This window comes from Hippichthys cyanospilos, chromosome 22 (assembly GCF_059441005.1).
Source record: "Hippichthys cyanospilos isolate Australia breed blue-spotted pipefish chromosome 22, RoL_Hcya_1.0, whole genome shotgun sequence".
Lineage (NCBI taxonomy): Eukaryota > Metazoa > Chordata > Actinopteri > Syngnathiformes > Syngnathidae > Hippichthys > Hippichthys cyanospilos.
The window spans coordinates 3,735,719-3,749,272 of record NC_142390.1 but is presented as its reverse complement, the minus strand read 5'-3'; the positions used below and the strand labels follow the sequence as shown (position 1 = coordinate 3,749,272).

The 13,554-nt window shown below is 44.2% G+C and overlaps 1 protein-coding gene across 9 annotated transcripts in view; it reads right to left on the bottom strand.

Moving 5' to 3' along the window:
* The window catches only part of foxp2 (forkhead box P2), an 87,217-nt gene that overhangs the window by 47,521 nt on the left and 26,142 nt on the right, over positions 1 to 13,554 (bottom strand). Inside the window, exon 1 of one of the 9 annotated variants that reach the window (XM_088406604.1) lies at positions 7,673 to 7,923. The exons of 7 other annotated variants lie outside the window; for them this stretch is intronic. The gene's annotated coding sequence lies outside the window, so the exon portion shown is untranslated. Of the gene's footprint in view, positions 1 to 6,748; positions 6,802 to 7,672; positions 7,924 to 13,554 lie in introns of those variants that run through there. One more of the 9 variants, XM_088406605.1, reaches the window with a different exon arrangement.

Here is a 13,554-nt window from a genome sequence, read left to right as displayed (position 1 = left end):
TAAATGTGCTTTATATCCACTAAAATCCCGGCATAAATTAAAGATTGAAGAAGTTGCATTAATACGGCCGCCGCCGCACTAAATAAAAAAGAATCATTTGTGGGAATAAAAGCAAACACATGCCCGGGGCAATTATATGACGATTAAAACATACATCAGTTTTTGCCATCGTCTTTATGACAGGCACTCAGAAAATATTTTGCATCTTGACCCTGAAGGATAGACACTTATATATATATATATATATATATATATATATATATATATATATATAAAAGAAACGAAGGCAACAGCTCATCACGCCCCAATTACAACTTGGGAGAAGGAGGCGGAGCCACACACTTGCCCGAATCTTATCTAATAAGACAAACTAAAACATTCTCTCCGCCAAACACAATTCGACTCGTGCCTAAGAGGCATAAACACATTTTGCAAAAATAATCATCAAATCAAGATGAGATTTTGACGGAATTTTATCAGCATCTATTTGAAAAGCAGGGAGGAAAGAAAAGATGGGAAATGAATTTATCAGGACTATCATTAATGATTGTGCTAAAAACAGCATGAATTATGCATATTAGCTCCTCTCTCTCTTTCTCTCTCTAGTAATAAATGTTTTATCATTTTTCCCCTTTGCGTTTACTGCTCGCTACCTTCGCAGTCGCACAGAGGACATCACTCAACAGTCTCAGTGCAAAGACATATTTGCTCAAATATGCAGCCCAAAACACATAAATTCCTGTGAATAATATGCACCCTTTGTTATAATGCCTCCCCAAAAAAAAGCAGTTAACTTGTGTATAATACAGTCAGCATAGCTGCTGGTAGGCATTAATACCAAAGCAAAAAAGACACATTAATAACGATTCAAATAATGCAAATGTTTTTAAAATCAAGGTTAGAAACGATGCTTCTCGGGTTTAAGGTTTTCAAGGTATTTTTGAAGATGCGTTTTCTTCCACGCACGCATGATATTAAACTCCTTGATTTGGGATCTTTAAAAAAAATAGTGTCATTCGCGGGGTTTCTGCAGTAATTGCGCATTTTGTAATTCTCTCCAGTTCCAAATAAAAGCGCACAAAGAATCGAGGCAGCGATAAAAGCAAAGAAAGGAGGAAGGAGTGCTGCCAATGCCTGCGTCATGATCTTCCCGGGCCTTGTAAATTCCGTTTTAATGGCGCTGTGCAAATGTCCTTTAGTGTACGTGTGTGTGTGCGTGTTTGACGAGAGGCTGATGGAGGACAGGTCTTAAAGGATGTCCACGGCCAGGATAAACAGGATCCGGGCGGAAAAGAACAAACAGGACTGAGCGGTTACACAGAGCAGGGCGACAGCTGCCCGGGACACAAGCAAACAGGGAAGAGGCCCGCTTGTGAACAAACAGGCCCCTGTTTAACACGGCGCCGCCATGGAGGAAAGAAAGACGCAAAGGGGGGGGGGGGGGGGGGGGGGGGGGGGGGGGCAAGGTGGCAGTCGGAGGAAGACGGGGGGTTCGAGACCGGCACGACGTGACATCCGATCCGGAGATGGATCCCGGACTAGCAAACTGGAGGCGGCGGCCGAGATCGGCCGGCTAATAAGTATTCAAATTAGGCATAAATTTTACATGGCTGATGTTTAAAATATTCAGAGAAAGACTGTCTGATTGCCTTTACTACCATTTTATGAACATTCTAATGGAGCCCGTATCCTTTCACCCCCCTCGGCCCGCTCAAAAACAGACAAAGAAATAAGTAAAAAACAGAGCAAACACCTCCCTTCCGGATAAAAATACATGGTCGGGAGTGAAAATGCAGATGTATGCAAAGTGTATTCCAAGAGATCAGATGGTGCTTTAACCTTAATGACAGCAGCGAGATAAATTAATTAGCCGTCTAAAAGGCGGCATTCAAATCTGCCAATTAAAGTGTCAATTAGAAACACGGCCGGGCTGCCATGACGATCCGGCTCGGCCGGCGACGGTTACGGGAGGCGGGGGCGGAACTCACGCGCGCGTTCGGGTGTGGATGTGAGAGTTTGGACACTCGAGAAACGGTTGGTTTACAAAACAGCCATAAAATTGCGGGCCACCAAAAACCGATTAGGAAGAACCCACAAACCTAGCCGGTTTTTGGATGTGGCTTCTGGATTATAACACCCAAGAAACATTGTCAACAAATTTTAGGGGAAATAATCCTTTAGCCCACAAAGTTGGTTCAAATGACTAATTGGATTTTTGGGGGTTACGTCATTTCTGTTAGGTCAAAAGGAAGAACCCCAAAACCTACAAAATGTTTGGATTTTTGGGGGGGAGGGTTATTTTATGAATTTTTCATTCATCATAAAATGTTGTGTCAAATAAATAGCCCAGAAAACAACCCCATTTTTGAGTGAGTTTTTCGGGTTATTGCAAGTATTTATATATAAATATTCTTATTTACATATTCTTTTGAGACAATGGGTTTGAAACAGTAAAAGTTGAATTATCTTTCAGCCAATCAGAGCCCAGAGGTCATCCTGCGCAAGTTGACCTGGGATGACTGAGTGAGAACTAAAGCCCCTCAAAAAGTGACCCCGTCAAAGCCAAACGATGACTCACGTAAGTTTTTTACATTCCATACCAAACACTTGATCTTGTCGGGCTGGAATCTTCCCCGAGCCTTCACCGAGAATTGACAAAATACACACATAGGCAGCGAATTCCCCGCCTGTGGTGAAAGGTGAGCCGAGCGCTCCTCCATCTTTGTTTGCCAGCTCTAAAAGCCCTTAATGTAGCCTCATTACCTGGCCTGTCTGCCGCTCTATCATGTGCGGTAAACACACACTATGACACCGGCCATCCATCCGGCGGGCACGCACAGCTGTCGGCTGTCGACCGGTGAATTGCGCGCACGCACAAACGCGCGCAATACACACGCAAGCGCGCACACGCTTCTATGCCGCCGTTAATGCACAACAAGGCTGACACGGGTTCAGTTCACAGTCTCTGGGCAATTCATTGTCATCTTCATCTCATTGCGTATGCATCGCTTGCAAAAAAATGTTTTCATTAGGGCGCACAAAAAAAAAAAAAGGAGACGAGAAATGACCGGTAAATATGTGATCCCAGACGTCCGTTCCTTATCGCTTCACGTTCCAGGTGGGGGACGCGATCCCCCCCTCTTCCCAAAAAAAAAAAAAAGGAATAATAGAAATTACATTTCACACTCTGGTGGCTCCTCATCAAGTGCAAATATGGTTACCATTTTAAATCACCGTATTGTGTGCTTGAGTGAAATTAATTTATCATTGCCATAAGTTACTACGCATAGCGAATAAAGCAGGCGAGGGCAAAAGACGTCTATATTCAATACTTTAGATTGCCTTATAAATCAAAATGCCACATATGAGCGGACAGAAAAAGAGTCGCAATGATATATGAAATCTACAAATCAAAAAGGGCGAAAAGAAAGTGTCAATTGACCGCGAACAAATCCTACGTAATGATCCGACGTCGGCTTGTATTTTGGCTTTTTAGGAGGGGGGGGGGGGGGGGGGGGGGGGGGACCCCCGGATTAAGTCAGGCACACCAGGCCGCCGTGCCTTAAAAGCTTCCTTTTTTGGCACTACGGGGCCACCATAAAAGAGCATTAATGACTACTTCTTCCAAACCTGTGTGTGCTAATGGCTTCTGCTCTCAGATAGAGGAATTTCAAAAGTGCTTTAGATTGAGAATTAAAAAAAGAAAGGTGTGAAGGAGGAGGAGGAGGCGTGAGGAAATCATATTTACAAAATCAGAAATGGCTCCAAATGAAAGGAGACGACGATGAATAATGGACTTTTTGCCGGGATTATTCAAAGCAACAGAATCAAACGCGGTTATCTGCTGTCCAATGAGCCCCACGTCGACAAAACCCGCCGCCGCCGCCGTGTTTCAATTCTTCATTTGAGCCGGCAATAAATTGTAGCGGCGCGATAGCAGACATTCAGTCAAGAGCGTTCCCAACTTAATTCTCTTCTATTTACAATAAGGAGATGAGACGCAATCAGATAAAAGGCCACGGTGTCCGTGAATGGACCGCCGGGGCGAATAAACCAGTGTGCGTGTGTGTGTGTGTGTGTTTGTAGGAAGAAAAGAACACAATATCTCCTTTGAATTAAACGTATGAGGCAGATGTATTCTAAAAAGAAATGTAAAAAAATGCCATTGTATCCTCGCTATCCAATTACTGGTCCAAAAGAAAGAAAAGAATCAGAAAGGGAACGAAATGAATTTCTTTCAAATATGCTTTGACTTTTCTCAGGCGGAGAGGTCGCCCCGTATCGTTTACAGACAGCCCCGCCACCGCCGTAGTGGGGGCGAGCGAGACGAGTGACGAAAGCCCATCAGTCAGCTCTCATTTGCATATTTGCCAATTGCATTAATTAACTCGGCCCACCTAATCAGAGCTAATTGACCTATAAAAAGAGGGGGTAAGGTTGGGGGGGGGGGGGGGGGGGGGTCCCCGATTGTCTGGTCCAATCATCTTTACCACGAGGAGAGGAGGTGCGCCAGAGAGAGCCGACCGCTTCCGTTTAAAAGTCCCGCACGCTCGCCAGCGTTCCACTGGCGACGAGCGACTCGCCGCTTTAAGGCGGGACGGACTTTTACGCGGGAGCAAAAGCGGCGGCGACGGAAACCGCCACGGCGCCGCTTGGCGGACGCGCGCCCGGGACGCAGCCGGCCGGAGACATATCTCATTGTGACGTTCTGCTTGATTAGGGCCATTATGTGGCCGCCCTCTGATTGATGTCGTCATTCCCCCTCGGCAGTCCTGCATCGATAGATCTTAATGAATTGGTAAATAAGGGTGAAGATTGCGCTTGACAACAGCGCAACTCTCCTCATTCACAGCAGATAAGATTTATGTAAGCAATTAGGGGCATAAAAAAAGGCGGTGGGGGGGCAGGGAAGGAAATGATCTTTCCGAGGCGAAAACTCACATCCGAACGGGACGTGGGCAGTCCTGGACTTGAGACTGGCTTAGTCACACTTCTTTCATGCTCGGCTGGGGACTTTAGAACCGTAGGAGAGACGCATCGCCCCTGAGATGAACAAATTGGTTTTTCACGTACAAAAAAAAAAGAAATCAAACAAAAAATAAAGATGCAGCCGCAGTGTGTGAAATCAGTGGTTCTCAAATGTGCAGGCACCGGGTATGTGAAATCTAAACAGTTTGTGCAGATATCAGCAAACGGAATTTAGAGAGTTAAGTGTTTTCTTTTCAAAATAAGAGCAAACTAATTGGAGCATGAGGGAACATATTGTCTAATTGTTTTGTAACGACTCCTTAGCAAAACACTCTTTGCCCGTATTTTGTTTTGTTTTGAATAGATTGTCACCAATTTTCAGCAAGAAATGGGATAGAACCCTACAAATTGAAATCTAATATATAAAACACCGAAGGCACATGTTTTAGGTGTTTCTTTTAAATTAACAAAAATGCTTTGCACTGATTTGGGGGTAGTAAACTGAAAAAGAAAGAAAAAAAAAAACAATTGAAATTCACCGATTTAAATGATCAGTTTTCCATGCAATATCATCACCTCCAAGGCGTTATTTTAATAACGGTATTATTATTATTTTTCTGTCAAAGACCAGTGACGGACGAGGAATGGCCAAGCGAGCAGGAGTGAGCAGAGGTGCAAAAATGGGAGTGACACGGGAGCCGATTCCTTTCAGCACCCCCCCCCCTTTTTTTTTTTCTTTCCCAACAAGCACATGCAAATGAGGCCCGTGCTGCTTAACTGCATCATTTATGTGGATAATAGCGGCATCATCATTACGGCAACTCAAATTAAATTACATCACAATTAGCATAACAAAGTGATTGGCTCAACTTTCAAAACAAATACTCGGCTAATGAACGGTGTTAATTGGCTAGCGTGCATGCTAAATAAAACACGGAGGTAAACACATCCTCTAGTTAAATCATACCCAACATATTCATGTATATAGATACTTTTTTTTTTTTTCAAACTAAGGCAAAGGGAGGAGGCTGAAAAGTGAATATCACCAGGGGGATTGGTGACTCAAAAATGTGTAGCATTTAATTTTATTGCGCTGGAGAAGCTATTACAGGCGAGACTCTGGAGAACAATGTAAATTATCTGCCTTCAAAATAGACTTTGGCCAATTCTCCATGTGAACTAATCACATAGCTCATTATGCATTAGGGTATTAAATTATGAAGAGGAGCCCCTTTCGCATTCCTGCACAAAGCGCCATGAAATGTTAATCGTGAGCCCGGGATCGCCCAATCGCCTGCCTGCCTGCGCTCAGCCTCATCAATATTTCAGTAAACAAATTATCCAACACTTGTCTTTGATAACAATAATTAGCGCTTTGCTTGTCATCAGAGTAGTGACCTCTTTAGACTCAACATCTGCTCCTCAAGTTTATTTTCTTTGTCCCAGCTAAACACACATCTGCGTGTGTGTGTGTGTGTGTGCCTTTTAATTGTCTTGTTGCATCTTGTTGGATTAAAAGTAGCAGCCAACACATCTGGAAGTGACCCCCCCCAACCCCCTGCCCCCACCCCCTCAGCAGCAGAAATTAGCACAGTTTAAAAGTCGACACGTTTACACACACACAGCCACACGCGCACACACACACACACACACACGGGGCAATTCATCAAAAGTAATTAAGCAGCAGTGCAAAGTTACACAGCAAGCAGTAAAGATGGTGGATGACAGCATGGATCAGTGAGGGATGGATGAATGGATGACTTTTTTTTTTTTTTTTTACCTTCAAAGTGAGCAGAGCGGAGGTCTCGCCTCGGCCGCCGAGGGCTCAAAAGCGAGTCGAGCGGTGTCACCGCGTGCGGGGAGGCAAAACTATCTGTGTCATCACTCCAGCCGTGTTTATGGGGGGAGATGGCATCATAAACAACCCTGCTCCAAACCCCACAACCCCCCCCCTCTTCCTCCACCACAAACCAGCCCCCGCCCCAACTCCTCTCTCTCTTCTACTCTCTCTCTCTCACCACCGATATGCCATTCATGCAAATCACCATTGCCCCATTAAAAAAAAAAAATCATAGCAGACCTCTCCTGGCAATCATTCCGTCATTTCCAGTTGTCACCAGGGCAATTACCCCCCCCCCCCCCCCCCTCCCCCAATCTGGACTTGATGCCAGAGGATGTTTGAATAAAATGGAAATTCGATGCTCTTTCTCTCACCTCGCTTGGAAATAAAAAAAAAGTCCTTTTTTTTGTCAGTCAAATTTATGATGAAAAAAAAACTTTTTTTCTCCAAAATTGCTAACTAAAACAAGTATGGGTTGGCGGTCGGCGGCTCTCCCCCTTGGCCAGCCGGCGCTCGTCCCTCTCCCGACTCTCCCTCGCTCTAATCGCGCACTCTCTCACCGCGGCTCATTGTGCGCACACGCACCGGGACCGGCGCGCGGCTCGCCTCTCCAAAAACCATTCCGGAGGACCCCCGAAACTGCTTTTTCTTTGCTCGGAGGTACGTGCGGTCTTGATTGTATAGCGGTCGCGCGCGGCGGGCGAGAAAGAGCGGACTCAGCCGAGGGGCGGCTCTGGAAACAACAATTAACCGAGCCGCGCTCCGACGACCGACATCCTCGCCGGCACAAAGCGCCGCTCGCTGTGACGCATCCTGCACAAGATCACACGTGAGCGCGCAAAGATCGAGAGGCTGCGACCTTACCGTTTAAGACAGGAGTGCCGGAGAAATCCACTCCCCCCGGTAGGGAAACATTTGATGCCTGGAAGCATCAAAAACAAAGCCGAGAAGTGGGGAGGGGGGGATGCCGGCGAGACAAAAGTAGCTAGAATAATGATTTTGAAAAAGTAGCGGAAACTAGCTGGGGTGTTCCGTTAGGAGCATCGCGGGTTATGTATTTACGGCAGGAGCGGAGAGCGGAGCGCCTCGCCTCGGAGAGACAGTTGCCGTTTGAGTGCCGCCTAATTAAAACAAGTCAGGCAGCCCCACTGGATTGTTTTGACGCCCGAGGACCAATAGTACACAAAAACCAGCGGCTTGATCGTGCGGGGGGGGGGGGGGACTAGGAGGGGGCGGGAGGTGAGGGGAGTTGGCAGAGGAATTGTGTACGTTTGGGACAAGGGGGTATATAGGAAGGGGGGGGGGGGGGGGCTTTTACTTTTCCCCTCACTGTGAACCCTGACATTGAAATAATATTACATCTAAATAGAATGAAACAAAGCCTCAACTGTCAAGAAAAAAAAAAGAGCGTGCATGTATACCAGTCATCTAGGTTCTCATACCCCATCTGTAATTTCTTTTTAGCCTAGTACACCCTAAACAATGCAAAATATTTTGGGATTATTGAAAACAAAACAAAAAAGACCGTGCCATTCAAGTTTGTTTGCAGTGGTGACTAAAGGAGCCCTAAAAAAGCTGTTGCTAAAGCTGTACAAAAGTAATCGATTACTCTGCAATTACATACTTGGAGTAATTATTTTTTTAGCCGATCAAATACTAAGGTGATTATTTAAGCAGTAAAGTAATAAACTATTTAAGGTACTAAAGTAGTCCATTACTTGAGGCACTTAAGTGGTAAAGGACAATGAATTACTCAGTTACTTAAGGAACTTAAGTACTAAAGTAATTCATTACTTTATGCACTGCTACTTTAGCTACTTTAAAAGATTACTGTAGTACGTAATTTAGTAAGAGCCATTTTAGACCCTCCTTGAATAAGACACTTGAAAAAAAAATGAATTTAAATGTATGGAACGTATGCATTATTTTACAAGGTACCAGAATTTGATCGAAATCGTGCTCCTCAAAAAACGGACCTAATGCTATTTGAGTTGTCTTTTTTTGTTTGAATTCTCACTCTTTCTCTCCCCTTCTCCCTCTTGCATGCCACAGATGTTTTCCTTAGTTGCTGCGATAGACAGGAATCTACTGGAAAAGGAGAAAGGCCGGGTCCCCCCCAGGAGAGATGAGTACAAAGCCCCCAGTCTGCTCGCAGCAGATGCAGAAAGACGCTCCATCTGCCACCAGCTCACCGAGACATTTCTTACATTTTTTTTTATTATTTGAACGCCCCCAAAAATTAGGTGTTTTATTATTATTATTTTTTTCCCGACAGGCATCCGGGGCAGCTATGGCAGATTTATTTAAAGGAAGATGCGGCCCCCGAATCGGGGTAAAGACCACTTGAACTCACAGCTCCGAGCGTGATTTAACAGGCTCCGAGCGCCACATTATCTCGGCGGCGGCATATTTCAGCCGCATGATATCATTATTATGAGGCCGGCGGGGAAAAAAAAAAAAAAAAAAAACGCGTCCGAGGCTGCAAGCGCTAAACTGTAAGTAAGCAAGAAATGAAGAAGTGAAAAGGGCGCTGACGTGAAAGAATTACAGTAATTGCTTTAAGGATTCAAATGATGCCGTTTCACACTTTGAAATGAGCGGCGCCCTGCAAAAAGGCAAACAAGAGGCCCCCGGCCTGAGAACCGCCGACTTCACTAGGGGAACGCTATGCCGACTTCTACAGATCTGTGACAATTGCGCTTCCCCCCCGCAGTTATTTATTCCCTTTGTCTCGTCTTCCAGCGCTTTTCTGCTGCCAAGGTCAACAGAGACAAACAGGCCCACCAGCGTCTTGATGTGATGGCAGCGCAATAGGGAGAGGAGAAAGACAGTTTAAAAAAAAAAAGGCAGAGTGGGAGGGGGGCATGCATGGTGGTGGCGGGTGCAGACATGTGTAAGTGGGTACAGGGAGGAGGGGGTCTTGGCAGCAGCTGGCTATAAAGCCCGCCAAGAGCAACAGCACTGTGAGGATTCCTCCCATCGACTGCTTCCTATGGTTTCCAATGGACACCAAATACCGTGCAATACCCGGTAGAAACCAGCAGGGGTGCTGTTGCTTCACTGACTGATTTGGGAACGATTCTATTGAAACATGTATCTACTGTCTAAAGATGGAGAATACTCTTTTGTTTTGTGGGTGTTATAAGAAAGTCTAAGCTAAAAGAAAAGAAAATGATGAAAAACATGACATTACTAATACGCACATCAGATACTTGTGAAAAAAAAAAGATGGTGAGTAAAAGCTACAGATAATACACACTGGAGGATAGGCCACAGGGTTCAAAGCATGAGAAAAAAGCAGCAAAAAATACAGTACATTCTGCACAATGCACGAGACATCATTGGAAAGGCCGGACTATCTTGTCATAGAGTCAAAAGCAAAAAAATGTCAACGCAAATGCATAAAGTGGATACCATGAATATATATATGAATAATATGAGGCCTGCTATGTGCTTTTCAAATGTTTTAAACACCCTTCTCAGTTACCCAAACCATATCCTGGAATACACAAAAGAAAACCAACAAGGAGCTCAAAAACATCAGCGCCGACACTTTGATGGTGTAGCGAGGGGGGGGGGGGGGGGGGGGGTCCTTCTGATTTGTCTCCACCCTCACATTTAAAAAAAAAAGTCTTCAAGTGGTCTGCTCAAATATGCTGAACAGCTCCTTGGCAACTCACACAATGATAGCAAAATGTTTCCAAAGGAACACACACACACACACTCACACAAAAAAGAAGTACACACACATCAGCCATGTTCATTCATTGTCACATGAATGTTCCACAAAGCACAATTCAGGGGCCACTTAGTCCCGAGCCAAATAATGCATAATGAGGGGGTAGTGCTCTTTAAGTCCTGGCCGGTGTTGATCACATGATATGTTGCTTATGGCCAGAGAGCACAGACCATTAAGGAGCGATGATTATATAAGTGCTCGGCAGGCTGCGCCGTTTTAATTTACTGTACTTAAAGCGGTGGCGTATCCATGGCGACCGGCTTTGCCCTATTCAGAAATCCCCTAATGAAATGCCTATTAAGTGGCTGATAATGACAGCATCCAAATATATTTGCATACGTATTTCGCGGGGGGAACAGGAGCAATGGAGTGAAGAAAGCAGGGCGGGATTTTGACTGATTCGCCGCCGTTTGTTGACTGCAAAAGCGGTTATTATCGGACCTGAGCGAAGTCGACTTGAATGACCGCACTCCAAACAAGTGCTCCGCATTTTTTTTTTTTCTTTAAATGATTACAAGGGGAGAAACGATGCCGCTCGCCTCGAAGAAGCCTCCGCGTGTGACTTCCGTTTGTCACTTTTGCCAACAGGACACCCCTGATATAAACTCATTCAGTCCCAAAGACGTTTTTTTACGTTTTTCAGGAGTGCAACCAATCAATCCCTTATTTATTTATTACTCCTTTTATTTTCAAGTGTTTGGCTAAAGGGGGGTCTGAATGAAATTTATCTAAACGTTTATACGAATTAAAGACGCCGTCGGGCTTGGGGAATTGACATAAAAGCAAGCGAAGCTCACAGCGGTTTACCTGCTCGACGGCACATTGGAATTAGTTGAAAGAGCCCAGCTTGAAATACAAAATCCCGCCCTTTTCCCACAGTAATAGATATGATCACAAATGAGACCACTTCCGACGTTGTTTTGTTTCCCGGGGTGCAACAACAGCTCAAGTCGTCCCGGCGCGGAATCCGAGAGGAGTCGGCGATGTGTGGCGTTTGAGGAAGCCAAAGCAAAAAGGGGCCTTCACTGACGGGATGATCATTCCCAGAAGTATACGCCGCGCGGCTGAATGGAAGCCGGATACGCTCCATCGACCGTCAAAAGAGCACAACACCTGCGGATTCAACCCAAAACCTGTTCTCACAGGACCCAGGTTCCATTCCGCGTAGAGAGGATTGCGCTTTTTAATAATGGAGCCTAACAAGGGCTGTCCAAATTAATCGACGACTAATTCATGATCCAATTGATTGACCATCATTTTGAAAATCAAGTCATTGCGGTTTTTTTTTAATGAAAATAAAGCAAAGGCTTTGTTAGCCTCCCAGCGAGTCATTATTCTCGGTTGCAATCATTCGTGAACATTATTAATACGCTCTTGTATTTAATCAAAACATGAAGGCCTCATGTGTGATATTTGTTCATTGTTTAGTTTCTTTTTGCATCATAAAATAGCTACGGGTCAATGGGAGAGGATCACTAGGTGAAAACAAATTTTACAGGTAAGCGAGAAAAACCAAGAAGTGACGTCGAAGACAGTGACATTTTCCACAGTAAATTCTGTGAAATATACTGTACTGTTTATAGCAGAAAATATGGACTATTGTGTTGAAAACGTTTGTTTTGCATTTCTCTCAAAATAGGAGTTGAAAAGTTTGTGGAAAAAAAAAGAAAAAAAACATTTCTACTTCAGGTTTTCGGCACATTGCTTTTCTATGTGTAAGTAACAAAAAAACCATAAAAAAACAATGTAAAAAATGTCATAGTTATCAATAATACTGGATAAATAACAACAATTGGCTGATAAAGCAATAAATAGGGAAAAACTGTTTTGTGATTCATTTTCATGCTATCAGACGATTCGATTGATGGAAAAACTCAATTGAATAATCGATTCTAAAAATATTCAATAGTGAAAGCTCTAAACATGATAAAACATGATTTGTTGGTAAAAAAATATATATATATTTTATTGAAACAACAATGCCAAAAGAAAAACAAGTCGTACCCCCATTTCAAAGCTGCTGCTCTAATTTTAATGCAACGTATCATCCTGTAAATTACTTTTCTATTAACTGACAGTTCATTGACCACTGAAATGAATTGAGGGCGCATTAGTGCACAAGTTCACATTCAAGCAGGACTACAAACTGGCAAACTTGAAAATTGAAGTTGACAAGGGCTGATTTCAACCACAGCAATGCGCATGAAACTACTGTCAAGCATGTGCAATTGGTGATCATGCTGTCAACATCAAATCAATGCATTTGAGAGCAGCTAACTAATTCCATGCACCAGCCATTAAAACACTGTTAATAAATCAACAGGCTCTAAATAACTTTTAGCATCGGCGGAGGGGGGAGAGTTTGCAAAACTAGACAGTGAAAAATAAATAAATTTATATATATATATATATATATATATATATATATATATATATATATATATATATATATATATACACACACACACACACACACACGCACATTTTATAGTCATGATTCGGTTGTTTTAAACGCTCAATTTTCTCCGGCCGCAGCTAATTCAAACCTAATTTTTACGGGGTTTCCATCTGGAGGTAATTCACCATGTGGAAGCCAGCCCACTGGAGGCCGCCGATAACCCTCCGATCCCCCCTCCCTTCAACTTTTTTTTAGGACTTCCGCTGAAATGACACACATAAAAATGTTTTCATTGCGCTGTCACCAGACACGAGGAGTGGATATAAGTGTCGCGGAACCAGACAGAGCCGTGGCGATAAATAAGCAGGCACAGCTGCACCACTCGGGGATTTAGTCCCGGGACAAAGAAGTAGACAAAGAAAAGAGGGTGCGCGGCTTCATTCTTGACACCGGAGTTGGGTGTGCGTGGGAGTTTATGGGCACCTCTCAAGTGACCGGCTACATCTGGCCCGTCTAAGTGGGCTGTCTAATAAACGGCACACTTTCCCAATGAGCCAGGGCTTTCAAAGCGGTCGGTGCGGGCCGGTGAGATCGGTTTACGCTGGACGT